Source organism: Chrysemys picta, chromosome 5 (assembly GCF_011386835.1).
Source record: "Chrysemys picta bellii isolate R12L10 chromosome 5, ASM1138683v2, whole genome shotgun sequence".
NCBI classification, from domain to species: domain Eukaryota; kingdom Metazoa; phylum Chordata; order Testudines; family Emydidae; genus Chrysemys; species Chrysemys picta.
Genome location: NC_088795.1, coordinates 63424111 through 63445650, shown reverse-complemented (window position 1 = coordinate 63445650; position 21540 = coordinate 63424111). Strand labels below are relative to the sequence as shown.

Sequence of the window (21540 nt, the reverse complement as noted above, 5' to 3'; positions counted from 1 at the left end):
AGACAGTAGGGGAAATGCTGAAAATCTGAACTCATACCATTTTCAAATCCCTTTCCCACCTCCCACAGATTTGTCTGCAGGAAGGAGTACTAGTTTCTGATCGCATGGCCTTATTTTTCTCTAATGTTCACCATCAACTATGTTTCAAACTACAGGAAAATAGAAGTTTCCTCTTTTCCAGGTGTATCTACCAATAGTGAATGGCTTTAGTACTCATGAAAGAGTACTGGTAGCTAGCAACAGCCAGGGGCAGGGTGGGCAGGCAGCTTCATGCAAGCCTCCCCGCACAACTCTGCATCAATCCTGACATCTGTCTCTCTGCTGTACTAGTGCTGAGGTTTTCCTGAGTGACTAAAATGGGCCCCAGTTCTGTAATATATACAAACTATTTTGGGTTCAACCAAATGGCACAAGTAGTCATGCAGCTGGTGCCATGCATTAGTGCTCTGTGATGTCCAGGCCTGACTGCAAGAACCCAATTAACTTGCAAACAGGAAGACATGTTGGACTCAGAACCCTTCTTTGGCTACATTGGAATTCAGATGAATCATGGAAAATATTACCTTCTTAACCCCCCAAAGCACCCACTACTTGTGGACCTATGCACCATACAGTTGTGTGTTGGCTTGAGAAATTACAACTCCTGTGCCAAAGGTTAATTTATAGTATTCATCCAACTTTAGTTGCATGGTTTTAAAACTGTAAATAAATTCCTGTTCTTAAACAGCACAGGTTTTCAAAGCAGGGAGTATAATCCCCAGCCTATAAAAGGAAAAGATTTAAAGCAGAAATAGGACATTTGACTTCTGCATATTTTGAACATTTAATCACTCTCTTGGTAATATGGAGTAAGTTAGACTAGCAGCATTTTTTTCAGCTGCTTCAGGAAAATACCTTTCTTTAATAAAGTCTTAATGGGCTGTAGGCTGATTTAGAGTTTGATCATGCTTTTGCTGAAGCTAACTGTACAACCATTACTGACTTCAATAGGGAACAGGACCTTAGGTTGTAAGCTCCTAAAGGCAAGAACCACAATATTTTGCTGTCACTTATTCTTATGAAGCTCATTATATGTTAATAAAAGGTTTTATTTTAAAATGCTATACTAAAATACTTTCAAACTAGATTCAGTGAGGTCCGGGACAGAAGCCCACAGACAAGTATATAAACAAAAGGTGACCTTAAGAGAGGGTTAGATGTTTGGGGGTTGTGGGGAGGAACATGGAAAATTACATTAGGGTCAAAGGAGCAACAAGAATGAAATCATTAGGCGAATCTGATCAACAATTTAGATGTCTGTACACAAATGCAAGGTTTATGGGGAATAGAACTGGAAGTATTAGTACATAGGCTAAATTATGATTTAATTGGCAGGAGAGAGACTTGGTGGGATAAGTGCTCATTCAGAAAGGACAGGCAGGGGAAAAGTGAGAAGCAGTTGCATTATACATAAAGGATTATATACACTTGTTCTGAGGTCCAGAGGGAGGAGGTGAGAGTCTTTGGTAAAAATAAATGGGTTAAAAATAGAGGGTGATGTCATGGTGGGGTCTAATATAGACCACCAAATCAGGAGGAGGAAGTGGATGAGGCATTTCTAAAACAAACAATAGAAATATCCAAAACACAGGACCTGGTAGAAACAGGGGCTTTAATTACCCAGACATCTCTTAGGAAATTAATACAGCAAAGCCCAAAATTTCCAGTAAGTTCTTGGAATGCATCAGGGACAACTTTTTGTTCCAGAAAGTGGAGGAAATACCTAGGGCAACAGCCATTTTAGACTTGATTCTGACCAATGGGGATGAATGGGTAGCAAATCTGAAGGTAAAAGACAATTTGGGTGATTGTGATCATGAAATGATAGATTTCATGATTCTAATGAAAGAAAGGAGTGAGAACAGCAGAATAATGATAATGGCCTTCAAAAAACAGACTAACAAACTAATAGAACTGGTCGGTAAGGTCCCACGGGAAGAAAACCTAAGGGGAAAAGGAGTTCAGGAGAGCAGGCAGATCCTCAAGGAGACAATATTAAAGGCACAACTGCAAGCTATTCCGATGCAAAAGAAAGCTAGGGTACATCTACACTACAGCGGGGAGTCGATTTAAGATACGCAAATTCAGCTACGTGAATAGCGTAGCTGAATTCGACATATTGCAGCCGACTTACCCCGTTGTGAGGACGGCGGCAAAATCGACTTCTGCCGCTTTTTGTCGGCGGCGCTTACTACCACCTCCGCTGGTGGAGTTAGAGCGCCGATTCGGGGATCGATTGTCGCGTCCTGACGGGACGCGATAAATCGATCCCCGAGAGGTCGATTTCTACCCGCCGATTCAGGCGGGTAGTATAGACCAGACCTTAGAAAGAATAGGAAGCCTGGCTCCATCAGGAGCTCTTTAGTGACCTGAAAATCAAACGGGAATCCTACAAGAAGTGGAAACATGGTCAAATTGATAAGGAGTACAAAAGAACAGCACATGTATGTGGGGACAAAATCAGAAAGGCTAAGGCACAAAATGAGTTACACCTGGCCAGGGACATAAAAGGCAACAAGAATTGGTTCTCTTAATCCATTAGGAGCAAGACAAAAGAAAGTGTAGTTCCTCTACTTAGTAGGAAAGGAGAACTAGTAACTGATGACATCAAGAAAGATGAGGTGCATAATGCCTATTTTGCTTTAATCTTCACTAAAAAGGTTAATGATGACCAGACACTCAACATAATTAATATTAACAAACAGGGGAAGGCACGCAAGCCAAAATAGGGAAAGAACAGGTTAAAGAATATTTAGATATAATAGATGTATTCAAATCAGCAGGCCTGATTAAATTAATCCTAGGGTACTTAGGGAACTAGCTGAAGTAATCTTGGAGATGTCAGCAATTATCTTTGAGAACTCCTGGAGGACTGGAGAGGTCCCAGAAGACTGGAGAAGGGCAAACATAGCACCTATTTTTAAAAAGGGGAACAAGGGGGATGAGGGAATTGTAGACCAGTCAGCCTAATTTCTATACCTGGAAAGATGCTGGAGCAAATTATTAAATGATCATCTTGTAAGCACCTAGAGAATAATAGGCTTATAAGAAATAGTCAGCATGGATTTGTCAGGAACAAATAATGCCAAACCAACTTAATTTCCTTCTTAGATAGGATTACTGACCTAGTGGATAGAGGGGAAGCAGTAAACATGATATACCTTGATTTTAGTAATGCTTTTGACACAGTTCCACATGATATTCTTATAAGCAAACTAGGGAAGTGTGGTCTAGATTACTATTAAATGGGTGCACAACTGGTTGAAAGACCAAACTCCAAGAGTAGTTATCAATGGTTTGCTGTCAAATTGGGAGGGTGTACCTAGTGGGGTTCCTAGTTTTTGATATACTACTTTAAGGTGTGGTGGTTTACTGGTTAGAAATGGTACTGGTACCTTCATAATTTAACCTTATGTCACGCTTGTGCTGCCTTAGAGTATAAATATATTTATGGTGGCTTGTTCTGTATTTTGGATGTTGAAGTTTTACAACGAATCTACGCAATTCTAGCATTAAACAGGATATGTGGGTGTAAAGAGCTGTAGCCACATACACGTATTTCATGGATGGGAATTAAGCCTAGGCTCTTCAGCACCAAAAGCACAAGTCTCTACCCCCTGAGCTAAAGGAGAATTCCTTGTGGCCAACCGCTGGAATGGGTAGACACATACTCGGCCAAACTTGGCTCACATGTCTGAAGTCCATATGAGATCAAATCTCATCTGCAGTGTTACTTTGTAATAAACTATGGCTACATACAGACACCATCCTACATAAGACAAAATACCATGGAGACTCCTTGGCTCTAATAAGTTCATAGTTATCCATTTGCAATTTTTTTTTAAACCTTCAGAGACAAATCTCACACTTAAATGACCCTAGGAGAATAGCCATGGACTTTCCCTTGGACAGTTGTCTTATATGTCTGCTCAGTAATCAGTAACAGAATTAACAGTTGGTCTATTTATAGACCCATCATGACTACCCCTATCTCCCAGACTCAAATAACCTGACATCCCCTTTTCTATCAGCTCCAGGATGGTACCTGTTACTTATTAACATGGCTCTTGGCAAGATGGAGTGGGGGCTCACTGTGATTATCAAGCTAACTTCATCCAAAGTTCATCCAAATTTCATCCCGAGGTATGAGGTAGTACTAGAACACAGTGTACAATCCAAACCAAGGATTCTACTAACTCTCATTCATAATGGCATACTGAGCTTCTGGGATCTTAAAACACTGATCTTTATCAATACACAAATGGAAACATCACTTGATTCCCTTCCTTCCCCTTCCCCTACAGAAAAAACTCCCTATATTAAACATCTGAATCTTTCTGCAAAGTAAACATGAATTTGTTTTTAATTGGAAAAATTAGGCTCAGAGGACATTTTCAAAATCACTTTCCCCTTCATTGAAAGCTACCTTCGGATAACTTACTAATGAGCTACCTCCTGCTCCGTTTCCTCTTGGCTTAATTTACAGTCACTAAGTTGCTACTGAGCAGGCTGCTACACAGGCACAACCTTACATACTGCTTAGCCCCTCTGTGCCTAAGAAAAGCCACTCTAAAAGGCTAAAAATATGTAAATATATTGTTCAAGGAATAAAGAGATTTTTCACATGTGGTTGTTCGTTCCCATCAAAATGTTGTTGTCAGGTGAATAAGAGCAGATCTTTTCACCATAAACCTGAGGAGTTTCTAATTAATATTTTATTCAAGCAGGCTTTATTCAAAGTGCTAATTTTCTAGCCCCAGTTCCTAAGATCTCTTTCCTACAAGTTTCAGTGGTAGCCGTGTTAAGGTGCCACAAGGGCTCCTTGTTTATTTTTTTTTTCCTACAAGTGTTCTCCCAATAGGGCTTAGTCAGTCTCCTTCAGCTCATGTTTACCCAAAAGTAAGCCTGAGGTGATACACACAAGGACATAGCCCCCCTGCAATCAGTTAAAGAGAAGATGATGGAAACATTTAAGCTCCCTGACTCCAAGGCCAAAATGTTTCCAGTATTGAATGGGGTGGGTAAGGGATATCTGTGGCAGAAACCTAAGAAGAGTCTTCTCATTCGCTATATGCGCTAGGATGTCTTGACTATCTTTACAGCAAAATCACTACTTTATTAGCAGTGTTGGGTTTCAAAACTGACAGGAATAGATGAGGCCCTGACAAAATCATTAGAGAATTTCAACCTAGAAATTATAGACCTCCTTGGCTAGTATTATAGTGAGATTAAGAGAAATACAGAAATAAATCAATAGATGAGATGGTCACACATGATCTTTGGAGGTGAAAAGGCATAACAGCAGAGTAATGCACTGGTGAATCAGGCATCTGGTTCTCCTGGCCTAGACCTACTTGTAGGATAATGACATAGTTATATATGTCATAGTTACATTGTGTCCCTGTCAATGAAAAAAAATTCTTAAGGTAAAGAAAATGATCTGTCAAATAAATTGAAGAGCAGCAACGAGGTCCAGTGCTAATTATTTCAGTAAAGAAAACAAGCCCATTCCAATCTACTTTGCAATAAATATCTTGTAGGGAAGGATGGACAATGTATCTCATTAAACATTTAGTTCTTTTTAGAAACAAACTCTTGAGAGTTTACAAGGCAGTTTAGCACTTTTAGGAATGTTTGAAAAAAATGTGGTTTTGTTTTCTGGGGAAATTGGGCAAGTTCAAAAACAAACATTTCCTGAATCAAATAGATCAGTTGACAACTTGTAGGGAAAACAAGACAAAAAAAATGGAAAATAAACAAACTTCTAGGTTTATAACTGCATCAAGCAATAGTCTCAAGTTGCAGTGGGGGAGGACTAGGTTGGATATTAGGAGACACTATTTCACTAGGAGGGTGCTGAAGCACTGGAATGGGTTACTTAGGGAGGTGGTGGAATCTCCATCCTTAGAGGTTTTTAAGGCCTGGCTTGACAAAGCCCTGGCTGGGATGATTTAGGTGATGTTGGTCCTGCTTTGAGCAGGGGGTTGGACTTGATGACCTCCTGAGGTCCCTTCCAACCCTGATATTCTATGATCTATGATCACCTCATGTTCCCTGGAATCTCTGTTCTTGATTTGCTCTCTTCTGCAACCATTCTCTTTACTGCTAGGAAGCTTGCCTTTTCCTTTTCAGGTGCTAGTCCTTCATGTTACTGCTCATCCCTTCTCTGCGCATTTCTCTGTCTTTACCACTGGACTTGCTGTCTGTAGCAAATCACAGCAGCTCTTCTGTCCTCCAACATCCTCTCACTCCTTGAGATTTCCTGATCCAGACAACTACTTCATTTTACCCATCTCAGGCCTGACTCAATTACTGAAATAGCCATTTGATCAAGCCTCTGTTGTATAATCTGAATGCCTAATTAAAGAATAAATGAGCTGTCATTCCCTCCTCCTCAACCAAGCAATCTGCATGAAAAGAGGGGATGAGGAAGAGTAAACACAGGTCAGACATACAAAATTATATAATCAATGCATGGGTTACCAAGAAAGAATAAGCCATCTGATGCTGCAGAGCTTAAAGCCCTGACATGGCATTGACACAGCCAGTGCTGACCACAGACTGATAGTAGCCCAAAATGTTTTAAAATGAAACAAAAGTTAAACTAGCAGCTGGAGCACCAGGAATAAATAAAATGCTCAGAGAATTGCTGAAGCTTGACAAGTCAAAGTCACTCACAAACTATAGGAAGAGCCAGGTGGCACAGCAGCAGCTAGTTTCATTAGAAGTAGCAACCCAAAAGAGCGAGTCCGCTGATCATGAAAAGAAAAGAATTGAGGATGAAAGAATTAGGTTCAACTTGAAAAGCTGAGGTGCCCTATCCACCGCTAGAGCCAGTGATTTTTAACTTTGATCTATGGAGCTTCTCCATCTGTTCTTGTGATAGGCACATGGACTGACAAGTAGAGATTTCTCAGTACTGTCTAGTTGGAAAAAATAGAATACGCTACACAAAAAGGGATTACAGGCCAGGCATATCAAATGACATCTTGTCCTAAATACCAATAGCTAGTTCCGCCTACCCAGGGATCTCAAAACACTTATCAATCCTCACTGTTGCTATAGGTCAAACTCAGCAACAGGGAAAGTAGGCACAGCTTCAAATGACTTAATTAGGAGAAGCTCTTGCTTCCGTCAGGTCTGGCTCCTGGATCTGTTATCTAGCCACATGATTCCACTCCTACACCAGACACTCCCTCTGACAATTATTTACATATTTTAGCCCAGCCCATAAAAACTTATTCACCTTTGGAACTCACCTTCAAACATTTATTCACCTAGTCCATATGCCCCAAGTGACATTTATGGAAAATCAGAGAGACCAGGAGCCTGGAAATCTCAAAACTTTCATAAGGGATGAATGGAAAAAACCCAGACTCATTTTTAATGTTGTGGTTTGCTGAATCTTTAATTTCTTGTCATCCAACAAGAATAATGCTAATAGTGTTGAAGGGCACTTTCAGGAATGGATAATTTGGTTATCAAATGCCTTATTTACCCTTCAGCCTTTAATTCAATTTCATACAAACCCATTTATTATATTACATACTAGTAGTTTACTTTGAAAATTACTTAATTAGACAATGAGTGCTTTACTTTGTAAGCATAATAGTCTTTTAACTTAATTTTTTTCATGTATAACTATATAAAATAAAATATAATATAGCCCTGATCCTACAGTTTGCTCTGAGTGGAGAGACTCCTGCACCCACATGGAGTCCCACTGAACAATTTTTATAGTGTCTCTAAAACGTGATACGGTACTTCCAGGATGGTGGTTGCAGAACTAGTAAGTCAACATTGCAAATCTCTGTTGTTCACGTGTGGCCAGATCCTCTGATAGTGTAAATTGGTGCATCTCTATTAACGTCAATGGACCTATGCTGCTTTACTCCAATTGAGGAGCTGACCACCACAGAGAACTAGTGATTTGTGTGGTAAGATAGCCATAGGGCAACAGATATCCAGAGTGTCGGGATATTCCTGACTATTGGCAATGATATGTTCACACAAGTAATCAACTATTATAATTTAACTGTGGAATCTCACATTCCTTACTTTAGACCTTACAGTTCCTCCTGTGCTGCAGATAAATTGGGCAGTCCAGTTCCTCCTTTGATTAGGTCACTAGCTAGTTGTGATACTTCTTCTCAGGTGATACCTGCACATTCAAAATCCTCTGCCACTGTTTTCTGCTAGTTCTTCCTTGGCCTTCCTAGCTTTCTCTTTCCTCCCTCAGGTACCAATTCAATGTCTCCCATCTTCCGTATGGTGTAAATGCCCCAACCACCTGAGATTTCTTTCTTTGATGATATTTTCTAATATGTCCTGCTCTGTCAGCTTCCTTACTCTCTCCTGTTTTGTCTTTCCATTAAATGTGTAGTACCTTCCTCAGCTATCTGTAATGGGCAGCTTCCAATCTCTCTTTTTTTTTTGTTTTGTTAGCCCTTGTCATTGGCCAAGTCCCTGCTCCATATAGTGGTGTGCTCAGTACAATTGGCAAAGTATAATCTGACCTCTACTTTGATGTGGAGACCTTTGTTTGACCAGAGGCTATTCATCCTTCCAAAAGTTTGTTTTTCTTAATCTTCTATGAATATCTTTATCACAGCCGACCTTCAAATGGCATCGCACTCACCATATAGCAGAACTCTTCTACTGGTTTGATTTCTTTTTAATCGATGTGCACCTTTGCATCTGTCATCCACTTTCCTACTTTCATAATCTTGGTTTTCTCTGCATTTACCTTCAATCCAATTTTTGCTGCTTTCTGTCTACCTCTGATGTGAGGGCAATCATTCCTTTCCATATCATACTTAGTAAAGCAAAGACAAGGTCATGTAGCTCATCTCCACTAACCCATTTTACACTATCCATGATGTCTTTTGTTGACCACTTCCTCACCCAATCTATTGCTAATGCAAAGAAGATTGGTGATAACATATACCAATCAAGTTAAAGAAGCCAGCAGAGGCCTCAGACAGGGAAAAGCTCCTATGGTTGACAGAATTCAAGCACATATACTAAAGGTGGGAGGCAAAATTCTGCTTGTGTAGAAAACCCAACTAAAACATGGGTGAAAAACAAGTGCCATAAGACTGGAAAGATAGTATCATCATGGTATTGCCAAAAAAACATGATTGTACTCAGTGGAGAAACCGGAGAGCTATTGCATGGCTGTCAGTCCCATGCAGCATTTTGACTGCCATCATGCTGATCAGTATGAAGGTAGTGGATGAAATAGTATCAGAAGAACAGGCTGGGTTCTGTCCAGTTAGATCATGTTGTGAACAGATATTCACTCTTCAACAGGTCATCAAAAAGCTACTGTTTGTCAAAAAAGTTGATAAAGTAGATTAAGATGGGTTAAGAAAGTGTTTGACTGTGTCCACAGAGAGACCCTGTGGAAAATGGCTTGACTGTATGTTATACCAGCCAAGTTGATCAACATAATAGGGAGTTTACATGATGGAAGTAGATGCACAGTAAGATTGGATACAGAGCTGGGGGTGTGGTTGGATGCTGTTACTGGAATTAGACAAGGGGTGCATTATCACCAATCGTCTTTGCGTTAGGAATCTTATCATTATCAACTTGATTTGTTTTAACAACATTCCATTAACATCTTAAATGATTGCAAGGAACACTTCTGTACTATTTGTATAATAACTTTATCCTGAAGACACTTTAGAATACAGTACACCCTGATTGTAAGTAAAACTGACCAAACAAGTCAGAAGAATGTTTTAACTAGAATACGCTTGATCTAGATGAAACCCTTTTAATACACACAGTAACCCACAGAACCACAAAAATAAAAACTTTATAACCTGTTCCGCCTTCTCCTCCAAAAGGGGGTGTCAGATGGGATTGCCTGGGCTGGCTTGTGAACAAGACCGCTCCTGTCTTTCCCAGAAATTCAGTTATCCAGTTAGTCTACCTCCTCTCCTCAGGGCCAGTGTGGCTTTTCTCTAGCTCCAGGGAGGTTTGGTCTAAATTTTCTATTATTCTGGGTGCATCTGGTCAAGATTTCTGCCACCTCCCCTCCCGCCATACACAGACCTTGTCCTTAGGACAGCATTTACTCTGAGCTAGGTGATGGCAGGGGAGCTGCAACATTAGCCTAAAGCCATCTTTGCAGGCTCCCTATTGCAGTTCTGAGCTAAGCATAGATCAGTCAGATGGGAAAATCTGGCCCTGGAGGAGTTCAATTTCCAGTGAATCTTGTCTATTTAACATGTAGAAGGACAGAGGTTGTGGAACTGGCTAATTAAAAGTTATTTTCTGGGGTAGTATAGTACTGTTTCTGTATTACTTAGCTGTTTGCGGATTTGCCTTTGTTCTTAAATTCGTATCATAATGTTATTCATTTGGATGTTATATTCAGCATCAGAGCTCAGTGGACATTCAGCTAATTAAGTGGTTTTGGGGACAGTCTAATAATTTCCATCTTAAGACTTTTTTTGATCTTTTTATTCTGATGAATAGTTTTCTTTTCTAAGAGCTGACTGTCACAGAGACCCCCTTGAGACTGTCACCTGACGTGCTGAAATTACCTCTGAGCCTGTTTTCCCTGCCAGCTTGGGACTTCCAGAACCCTGTCTTGTTGAGCCAGACACGCTAGCCAGCTGCAACACAGACCCAGCATCTGGGCCACATCCCCAAAGCTGCAGGCTTTAAGTGAAAACAGCTCTGCAGGTTACCTGACTCCAGGACCCAGACACCCAACAGGATCCAAACCCCAAATAAATCCATTTTACTTTGAATAAAGCTTATACAGGGTAAACTCATAAATTGTCTGCCCTCTATAACACCGATAGAGAGATATGCACAGGTGTTTGCTCCCCCAGGTATTATTAATCACTTACTCTGGATTTACTAATAAACAAAGATGATTTTATTAGAGTATAAAAAGTAGGATTTAAGTGGTTCCAAGTAATAACAGACAGAACAAAGTAAGTTACCAAGCAAAATAAAGCAAAAACATGCAAGTCTAAGCCTAATACATTAAGAAACTGATTATAGGTAATATCTCGCTCTCAGAGATGTTCTGATAAGTTTCTTTCACAGACTAGACTTCTTCCTAGTCTGGGCCCAGTCCTTTCCCCTGGTACAGTCCTTGTTAGTTCCAGCAGACATCTTAGGTAGAAAGCAGGGGTTTTCTCATGACTGGCAGCCATCTTTGTCCTGCTCTAACCCCTCTTATAGCTTTGGCACAAGGTGGAAATCTTTTGTCTCACTGGGTCCCCACCCCTCCTTCTAAATGGAAAAGTACCAGATAAAAGATAGATTCTAGTCTCAGGTGACATGGTCACATGTCCCTGTGAGACCTCATTCTTCATTACCTATGGGCTGGAACACAGAAAGCCTTGTAGGTAAATAAACCATTTACAACTAATTGTTCTAGTCAATGGGAGCCGTCAGGATTCTAAACCACCATTAATGGCTCACACTTTGCATAACTACAATAGGACCTCAGAGTTATACTTCATATTTCTAGCTTCAGATACAAGAATGATACATGCATACAAATAGGATGAACACACTCAGTAGATTATAAGATTTGTAATGATACCTTACAAGAGACCTTTTGCATAAAGCATATTTCAGTTATATCATAAAGCATATGGAGTGCAACATCACACTGACTGTAGAATAACTTTCAACATTCAGCTGTTTAGCTGAAATTCTTTACATCAGATATTGTCTCCTTATATTTTAATAGTCTCATTGCAGAGGGAAATCATGAAATACTGACAATATAGATATGGCTCTTTTCAGTGGAATATAATCAGTGTACGTAACTTTCAACTTTAATAGTATTGTTGATATGAAATGAATTTGGAATTCTCAGTTCAGTTCCCAATAAGTAAGTAGCCACATCACAACTATTGCCAAAACTGGCGCTAACTGGCCATCTTGTTTGAAGTCTCCACAGAGAGGCCAAAAGGCTGAACAGATATAGAAAGCGAGATATCCTGTTGCCATCATTTGAGTCTCCTCCAGATCAATATTAAGGTCCATTGGTGGTCCATTCAGGTTTAATCTGAATACTTTAAAATATTTGTACCATTCCATTACTATATATTATTTAATCTTTAGAGATGGATATGTAGGGACCAACCTTGGAGTCCCTACTCAATTCTTATCAGAAAACCTCCTATAGATGTCAGTGGGTGCTGCCTGAGTAATAAGTAAAGGATTGCAGGAATTGGCCCAAAATTAGTAAAAACAAATTTGTTGTTTATTTTTGTGTGTCACAGATAATATTTGCTTCTTATAAGCTTATTGAATTTGTTTTATAATAGTTATGCTATGATGAAAAGACAGTACAATATATACAAATATCACAGGACTGATTCTACCATTTTCACTCAGGCAAGATTGCCATTCAAGCAGTAGCCATACTTGAGTAAGGACTACATAATCAGGCCCCCCCAAACATAACTCTACATGGTAAATTTGTCATTGTCAGGTGTCAGTTTTCTGATCTCACTCTCACTGGTATTGAGTTCAATTGAATTATTCCTGATTTACAGTGTGACAGGGAATCTATCCTCTCTTTCCGTAAGCTCTCTGAGTAAAGAATGCAGACTTGTTCGGAGAGACAAAATTCTGGCATCTTACTCAGGCAAAATTCCTACTGAAGTAAATGGGAAAGCTGCAGGATTTTGCTCCATGAGGCCTGTTCTTATCAGTCTAAGTTGTGTAAGTCATGTGAATCAGATTGACATGATGTATAGGATTATACTCTGTGGTCCTGATTCCACAAATACTTAAGCATGCGTGTAACTTTACTCACAAGGGAAGGATGACACTCATGTTTGTAACATGCCAGTTATGTTTGCACAGAGTACACGTTTAATAGAACTAATAAGAAAATGGGGTTGGGGGAAAACTTGTGAGAATTTCATCTTTTTTCCAATCAAGGTTTTACAGTCAGCTCCAATTTTTAATAGTAATTTTACAAGAACGTACTGTGAATATGCAGAATCCAGTTTGGAACAATGGAAAACTGCATCTGAAAGAATGCAAATAGACACTTGTGTTGTAATGGACATAAAGGTTCCATCAACCCACCCTACTATTGATCTAAATACACATTGCAATCTGTTTTCTCTGTTAGGCTAAGTCAGACTCCTTATTTTTTACTTTCCTCAGCTTAAAATGAAGAGGTGTCTAATAAATGGCTTGTAGGTTTTATAGGCTGTGGCAGAAATCTAGTGTATTCTCAAGAGACAGGAGCTTTTCAAAGCAATACAGTAAGCAGTTTACTCCAAGACTATCCACATCTAGACTTATTACTTCTTTTATCAAGGATGAGAAAGTGAATAGAGCAAGAAAGGACTAAAAAAAGTAATTCTGAATTACTCAGTTTGGCACAATAAGGGCTCCTCTGATGCAATCAAACTGATAGTGTTCCATATCTCGGCATTCATATCCCTCTGGGCAGGGCCTGAGGATGCAGTAACTGCCATCTCGTATAGTTTCTAGAATGTAAACGGAAAAAGAAGAGTAGTTAAGAGTAGAAAGATACTGTACTTTGGTTAATCTTTGGTAGTCTTTATTTATATATACATAGAGTATTCAGCATAATATACAAATGTTTTTCATAGTGTACATACTGTTCTGGGGTTCTGCAGTTATCTAATAAGCAGAGAACATTTAGTAAGCCAAAGCTATAGTTCCAAAGACACAGTCCAAATAATGTCTCCTTTTGCTCGCACACATTAAGAGGAAGGGGGCAGAGTAGCTACTGCCTCATCCAAGGTGCACTCAAGGTAGGTATAATACAGCTACTTGCATTCCCTGCATGCATAGGGAGGCCAAATAGCACTACTGGCAGAAACTCATGTCTCAGGGCATATCTATTGCAGCCAGGTCCTGATTTTGCTCTTTACTGACTTGTCCCATGTGACTAGTACTGGGTGGTGTGCATTATGCACCTCTTTTAAATGTGTAGCAGCTGTGCACCCACATAGCATTATACCTGCCTTGGGTCCTATAGAAACCTAATGTTTGCAGCTACCACTACTCTGTTGTTTCATCCCCTCATCCCCTGCTCTCAGTGCACCAGAAGCTGTGAAACAATAAATCCTTTAAGCAATAAAGGACAGGGAGCAGACCACTGTAAGCGCTGAATAAAGGAAAAACAGCATGTTATGCTTAATTGAAGACTGTAATGTAATACATATGCACAAAAGGGCTGAGTTAAGAGTGCAGAACTTTGGCATTTTCTTGTTTGAGTGCTGAAGTTTGCAACTTCAGAGTTCTTTTAACATTATATATTTCCCCTGCAAACACTGAGTGTATAATGTATATATGCCTATAATTATGCAGCGATAAATAATTAAATAAAAACAAACTATTCTGGCAACATCATTATCCACAAGAGAAGAGTTTAAGTGCCAGATATGTATGTTCATTTATTCTGTTTTTTATAACATCTCAGAATGTTTCTCTGTTATACTGTTTACATTCCTAGTATGTATAATTATTAATGGGATGTCAGAACAATACTCATACTTGGCACTTTTATTGCACCTTTCATCGAAGGAGAGGTGCAAATTACTATTGCTTTCATGGTACATTCCCTGGTAGCTGAAGATGTTGGCCAAAGTATAAAGATTTTGACATGTGAAAGAGTTAAAAGTCACAGTATGTGGCACTGACATACTCATCCGGTCACAACCCTTGCAGTAACTTTACTATAGCTCTAGATAGTGTTTCATCAATCAACCAAAATGTGAGGGCTAACACTTATTTTTTTATTTGACATGATATGAGGAGACAAGGCTGAAAGATGGTATGCCAGTTTTTGGGATCTCTTCCTTTCCTCTCCAAGCTGAGAAAAACGAGTTGTTTACTTTTAGAGGGCTTGCGAGAGAGAAAACAAAACAAAACCAAAAACCCTAGAATTGCTGTAACTTTCTGACCAGGATATTTTAAATCTTTCTCTGAAAGATTAAGCTCAAAGATTTAGATCCACCCTAATATTTGAGTGCAAAGTGAAAGTGAAGACTAGGATTTTCAAAGGCTAAGGGAATTAGGTGCTCAGCATCCAATGAAAGCCAATGAGGGTTGGTGCTTAACACTCTTAGGCCCTGCTGAAAATTCTATCCTAGAATTGGTGGAATGCTATTGAATGCTTGACAAAAATACTGGGTGAAGTTTAAGGCAAGTGTTATGCAGGAGATCAGACTAGAAAACCACAATGATCCCTCCTGGTCTTAAAATCTGTAAATTTACTCATGCTGACTTTTGGAGGCATCTAAAACAAGAAACTGATTTAGAACAATAGTTCCAATATGTAGTGTGAAACTGAACATCAAGAGCAAAGATAAATGTTTTCAAACATTGGGGGGGGGGAGGTGATGTAAAAATGACATCATGCTTGTCTACATGGAGTTGCACCATTTTGTTTATTAACCAACTGAACTAGGAGAAGCATATTCTGAAATAAAAGAGCTTCACACAATGATTTGCACAAAAATAACTGAAGGTGTGAAATGAAATCAATTTAGTTATTTCAGTTCCAGTTTGTGGGTAGATGAGCACACTTAGTGTGATTATTTTTTGTTAAAATCAAGTTAGTTAAACTGGTGCAAAAGGCTGTGTAGACACTTATTTTAGTTAAAACTAGACTTATTTTGGTTTAGCTTCACATTAGGAAATGGCTTAAGTGAAACTGAAATAAATCTTTCAAACTGAAATGAGAGTGTCCGCTGAAGGTTTTGTGTTGGTTTAACTAAAACCATTTAACCTACTGCACAAAGTATGTAAAATTTGCTCTGTTGGATCAGGACCTAAATATAGAATTCCTTCATAATGTTTTATAGAGTGGCTTTTCTAACTATAACCAAGTATTTAACCAGTTATTGGTGGTTGTAATCCATGATTATGAATGAAAATGACACTAGGTCAATCTTATTTCAATTTCTAACTGTCACAAGATTAAAGGTATCACACAAATCTATTGATCTCTTTGTGATTACAGAGTACTCCAAAACCCACAGCACTTTCCTTCCCCTCACCTTGCTGTATTTATACTCATAGAATTCTAAGTAAGCACTAATGCAAAAAATGGGGTGTGGTTTCTATAAGGTAATCATAACCGTAGGGCATTACATAGCATCAGGCATAATCCTGTGCCTCTCATCCCCTGTGGGGGTGATTATCCCATGACAACCACACATTCTGTTTTTTTGTTTTTTTTTTAATTCCTTTACTCTTCTGGAATTTAATTTTGGTTTTGCAAGTGTGTCTCTGTGTGTGTATATAAAAAGGTTTCTGATGACCACAGATTACTATTTGTATTGTACCGTAAAACAGTTTTCACATGGTGAGATTCATAAATATTGCTACTGCTTGGCACTGCTAATGGACACAACAAAATGCTTTATCTCATCTCAAATAGCTTTATAGTCGTGACATGTCTGCAGCTATAAGACAAAGGCACATACTTAAGAGACTGCTAACATTTGGGAATTTCCAAATAGTTAAAAGCTAACTCAGTCTCTTTCATTCATTTCTTGTCCTTCTGCTCAACTCTATTACCAGTAGGTCAGGTTAATTTCTCACCTAATGGGAAGTAAGTGGAATGTAAATGAGTTATGCTTTCATAATTTTAGTATCTTGACTGTTTCTAAGCCTGATATTTGTATTGTAATTCTAAAGGGAATGTGAAAAATACTGATTTTGTTCCTTTTTATTTAATGCTGATCCAACTGTTTCAGATATCTGTATGCTCCTCTGGAGAAAGCAAAACTAAATGAATTCAACAGCTTGGGTTAATTGAATAACTGGAAAGGTATTGCTAAAGATTAATGGAAGCTGCAAATGAGATTATCTTGAGATGTTGTCATTTAAGCTACCTCAGAAAGTAGTGTGAGCTTCAACATGCCTCTGCATGTAGCTAATAAATATTTCCTAATTGGAAAGTAAATTACTTAATGTGCTTCCTGACAGTGTTTTCATAATGTCAGACTACATCATGATTTTCCTTTGAAGGATCTTTCCTAAAGGGAGTTAGTGCATTCATATCAATTTGAACTAATCCCTACATGTCGTGCTCTGTTTACTGCACTCTTGAGGAACCATAAAATATATATAACTTCATACCGATATGGAGCCAACTCCTGGTCATCTTATTCTTGTGAAAAGACTCATTGCATTCATTTGTTGAAATAAAGAATTAGTATAAAACAATTAATGAAGGATAATTAATGTTCTGTTGTACCACATATGCTTCTAATTGTGTAAACGCCTTTCTTTCAACTAAAAGATACTATAATTGTAGGGTAGTTGCAAATTTAAAGTACTTTTCAAAATGTTGGCCCAAAGCATCTTGTTCAGACCTAATTCTCTGCTGTATTGTCACTTGATAAACTTCACTTTATTAAAAAAAACAGTAGGATTATTTTTTTAAAAACTGATGTCTCTCCCCTCCCTTTAAAAAATGTTTTACCAGGAGTACAGGGTAAATAGTCCCGCTATGCACTACAAGGAGAGAGGTGAGTTCTTGAATGGCTCTAGAAGCATCTCCAAGGAATATGTTATATAGCATCTTTAAATTGTGCTAATGGGTGGGGTAGCGGAGAGAGAACATATTTATAAAAGGTGTTTATCAACTAGTAGTAATGAGATGAAACCAATCAGGAAAAATGTAGGCTTTCTGGAAAATACTCCTTGCAGTATAGTCTTTTGGTTGTGAAAGTCTCCGAAGGGAAGTGGTGGAAGACCCACTGAGTATCTTTTATAACAAAACAGTCAAAGTACTAACGACTATGTTAGAGAGAATGTGTCTGTACTGGCAGGAGGATGGACAACACAACCTAATGAGAATTTTGCATCTCTGCTGTCATTTCTGTAAATGAGTTAAAAATATTGGCATACTATAGCTAATGCTTTTACCTGTGTCCACACAAGTGTCCCCACCATTCTCAACAGCTGCCACCTCGTATCCCGGTTTGCAAGAACAGATCGCCTATCCATCAATCACATGTTAGCAATTGGTATAGTCAGATTTGATATTCCACAGGGGTTTTACTAGGATGAAAATAAGAACATTTTAGAAAACCACATATTGGCCACAGCAGTGATAGTTCAGCAATCTCTTGGCACTTTCAAACTTAGCTTTGTGGAGTGCAGCATTTGTTTTGTTACTCAGTCCCCTGCTTAGGGCTGTACCTATAGAACCAATCCGTACCTACAGAATTGACTAGCTTGTGAGGATTTATGTCCCTTCTAAAAATAACCCCACAATTTTATTTCAGTATATCTGTCCATATAAATGCCTGTTCAGTTTTTGTTTTGGTTTTAAATCTTTCTTAGCTCTTGGCCTCAGTCATGAGGCAGCAAGTACCATGGTTAATTATGCATTATGAGAAATTATTTCTATTGAATTAGTTTTTTTTAAGTTCTCAAAAAGATTATAGCAGAAATCAAAGTGGTTCAGAATGTCAAGTGAAGAGACTGGCATAGACTAATTTCCATATACAGAGAGATTGAAAAGACTGAGACTGTTTAACTTAGAGATGCACATAAAAGAGGACATGATGATAATGGTATACAAAATGGATGTACAGCGAAGGGATAGCAAACACTGCTATTCACTATTTTCCATAGTATGGGACAGTCAATGAAACTGAAAAGCAATAAACTTAGTCTCCTAGTCAGTTAGTTCACTGCTGCAAGTAAATACAGTGGGTTGTTGCAATCATCAGAAGACACAGCCTTGAAAAGCTTCTTTGGCTAAGCGAAAGCGGATATAATAAAGAGATTCACTGAGACAAATTCACCCTGGGGTAACTACAGTGACTTCAGTGTGGAGATAAATTCAACCAAAGCTCTCTCTGCATCCCTTTAATTGTGAATGACAGCTCCTCATGTAGCTAGTCAGCCTTTCCACAGCATTTTCCTTCGTGCATGTGTTTTCTCTCTGAGCATGCTCAGTTACCCCAGTATAAACTCACCAATCTTGGCTACCTTTCATATAGAAGGATTGGGAGGAGCTCTTATATTTTGGTCCCTGTTAATTGGATAATAGGTTTGTTGCTAAAGTGGTGAGTCAGCAGTCCATTGAAACAATGTGGAAAAACATTTTACTCTGAAATCCAGATTAGGCTCTCAGCATGTGAACCATAGAAGCCTTCTGATGGTCTGTGTCCAAAACCCCAGAAATCATATTTTGTTTGAATTGAAATCTTAGGTAGAAAAGCAACATGTTTCTTTGTAGCCAGCAAGAGATCAACCTGAAGAAATATTTCTAGTCTTGCTGCTAAATAAGTATAGCTAACCTTGTGGATGAGCCACAGAAATATTGCATAGCTTGGCAGAATCTATAAAAGTAGCAGAATTTTTAAGTCTTTTAGAAAGTAAGTTAGTGAAACAGTTCACGTCAAACACCAAAGTTTCAAATGAATAGCTTCTGAGTAGATGTCTATAAGGAATTTGAAACAAAGTAACTACTTGGATAAAGTCAGTAAAGAAACTACAAACTATTTTTAAAATCTGTAATCCTGCAGAATTTGTGTTTAAAAGAACACATTTGCATGTTTAGTAAAAGCAGTTTTATATTTTAGAATTTCTAAGAGCAGCTCTTTCACATTTCAATTAACTGTTGAAAGTATGAAAACTGTACTTATCCAATGCAGTTTTACTAAGGATGCTTGAAGATAGCTGTATTGATTAAAAAAGTGAATCAGAAGTGCCTACACTTGTACTTTCCCAGTTTTTTAATACTATCTATTCACAAATATAGTGCAGTGAGCTCAGCAGTGTTAAAGCAAAATATATTTCTAAGTGCTTGGAATGTACAACAGTCAGATGTTATGATCTGTTGATATAAAGACACTGTTAAATGTTTGTTAGAGTGCAATTTTGATTAAGCTGAGATGTGTATTGCTTTTGGGTCACTTTTTATGATGGAAGTAACAGCCTTATGGAGTGTTAGAGTATGTTATTGATAGGGCCCTATCAAATTCATGGCCGTGAAAAACGCATCATGGTCACACTGTCAGGGCCGGCTCCAGGCATCAGCCCAGCAAGCAGGTGCTTGGGGTGGCCAAGGGGAAGGGGAGGCACGTTGGGCTGTTTGGCGGCAATTCAGAGGCGGGTCCCTCTCGGAGGGAAGCACCTGCCACCGAATTACCGCCTAAGAAGAAAGCAGCGCGGTGGAGCTGCTGCCGGAGTGTCGCCGATCGCAATTGCGATCGTGGCTTTTTTTTTTCCCGCCGCTTGGGGCGGCAAAAAACCTGAAGCCGGTCCTGCACACAGTTGCCAACTTTCATGCAGTAAATAAGCACCCCAACTTTCACAATAAGCCAAAAACCAAGCTAATCCCATTTCAAAACAAGCCAGTCCCTAAGAACCCCAACCTTCTATGTGACTAGATCCCCCTGGCATGCAGTCTGGGACTGTGGTGGACCTGCTCTGCACCCATGACTCTCTTCCCCCCTTCCCCTACTTGTCCCCCCTTCCCCCTGCTTTCCAGGAGCCAATTAAAAAAAAAGGAAGCAACAAGTTACAAGCCAAACAAGCAACAAGCTACAAGCCAAAAACTTGCCAACAAGGAACTCACAAGCCAATTAAGCCAAAAACAAGCCCCTTTTCTGCATTTTTTTCCGCAGGTTTGGCATATTTGGTCACGGACCGTGAAACCTGGTCTCCCCTGTGAAAACTGTTCTTTTGTCTACTTTTACCCTATACTATACTCCTTTATACTATAGGGTGAAAGTATATACAAGTACACATCATTTCTCAAACTGGGGGTCCTGACCCATATTGTAAAGTGGTCGCAGTATTGCCACCCTTACTTCTGTGCTGCCTTCAGAGCTGGCCAGAGAGCAGCAGCTGCCGGCTAGGTGCCCAGGTCTGAATGCAGTGCTGGTGCCAGCAGCAGGACAGTGACAGAAGTAAGGGTGGCATAGTAAGGTATTGCCACCCTTACTTCTGTGCTGCTGATGTTGGTGGCACTATAGGCGCCAACTTTCCCCGGCACCAGTGGGTGCTTGCACCCCCCTTGCCCCCACTCTTTCCCCGCCCCTGCCCTTCCCCCATTCCAACCCCTTTCCCAAAGTCCCCGCCCCAACTTCGCCCCCTCCTTACCCCTTTTGGACCCCTTCCCCAAATCCCCATCCCGGTCCCCCCGCTTCCCCGAGCGCACCACGTTCCCCTTTCTCCCCCCTCTCTCCTCGCGCTTGCCGTGCAAATCAGCTGTTTCACAGTGCAAGCCCTAGGAGCCAGTGGAAAAAGCGGGCACGCGGTGTGCCCAGAGGAGGAGATGGAGGCAGAGCAGAGGAGGAGGTGAGCTGAACTGGGACGGGGGGACAGGGCGGGGAGCTGCCGGTGGGTCTAAGCACCCAACAGTTGGTGGCACTGCATTCAGATCAGGGTGGCCAGAGAGCAGCAGCTGCAGGCCAGGAATCCAGCTCTGAAGGCTGCTCTGGGCAATTCTGACTGAAGAGTTTTACATGTTTGTATTTTGCCATTGTTCAATAA

General features: G+C 39.7%; 2 long non-coding RNA genes across 5 annotated transcripts in view; one reads left to right on the top strand and one right to left on the bottom strand.

The window, feature by feature from the left end:
- The window catches only part of LOC135983655 (uncharacterized), a 120662-nt gene that overhangs the window by 80155 nt on the left and 18967 nt on the right, over nt 1–21540 (top strand). The window lies entirely within an intron of this gene.
- Nucleotides 10919–21540, bottom strand: part of LOC101945015 (uncharacterized) — a 192575-nt gene continuing 181953 nt past the window's right edge. For both annotated transcript variants that reach the window (XR_006172607.2, XR_256147.4), the window contains 2 exons: nt 17953–18087; nt 10919–13529 (listed from right to left, as the gene is read on the bottom strand). This is a non-coding gene — a long non-coding RNA (uncharacterized LOC101945015). The remainder of the gene's footprint in view (nt 13530–17952; nt 18088–21540) is intronic.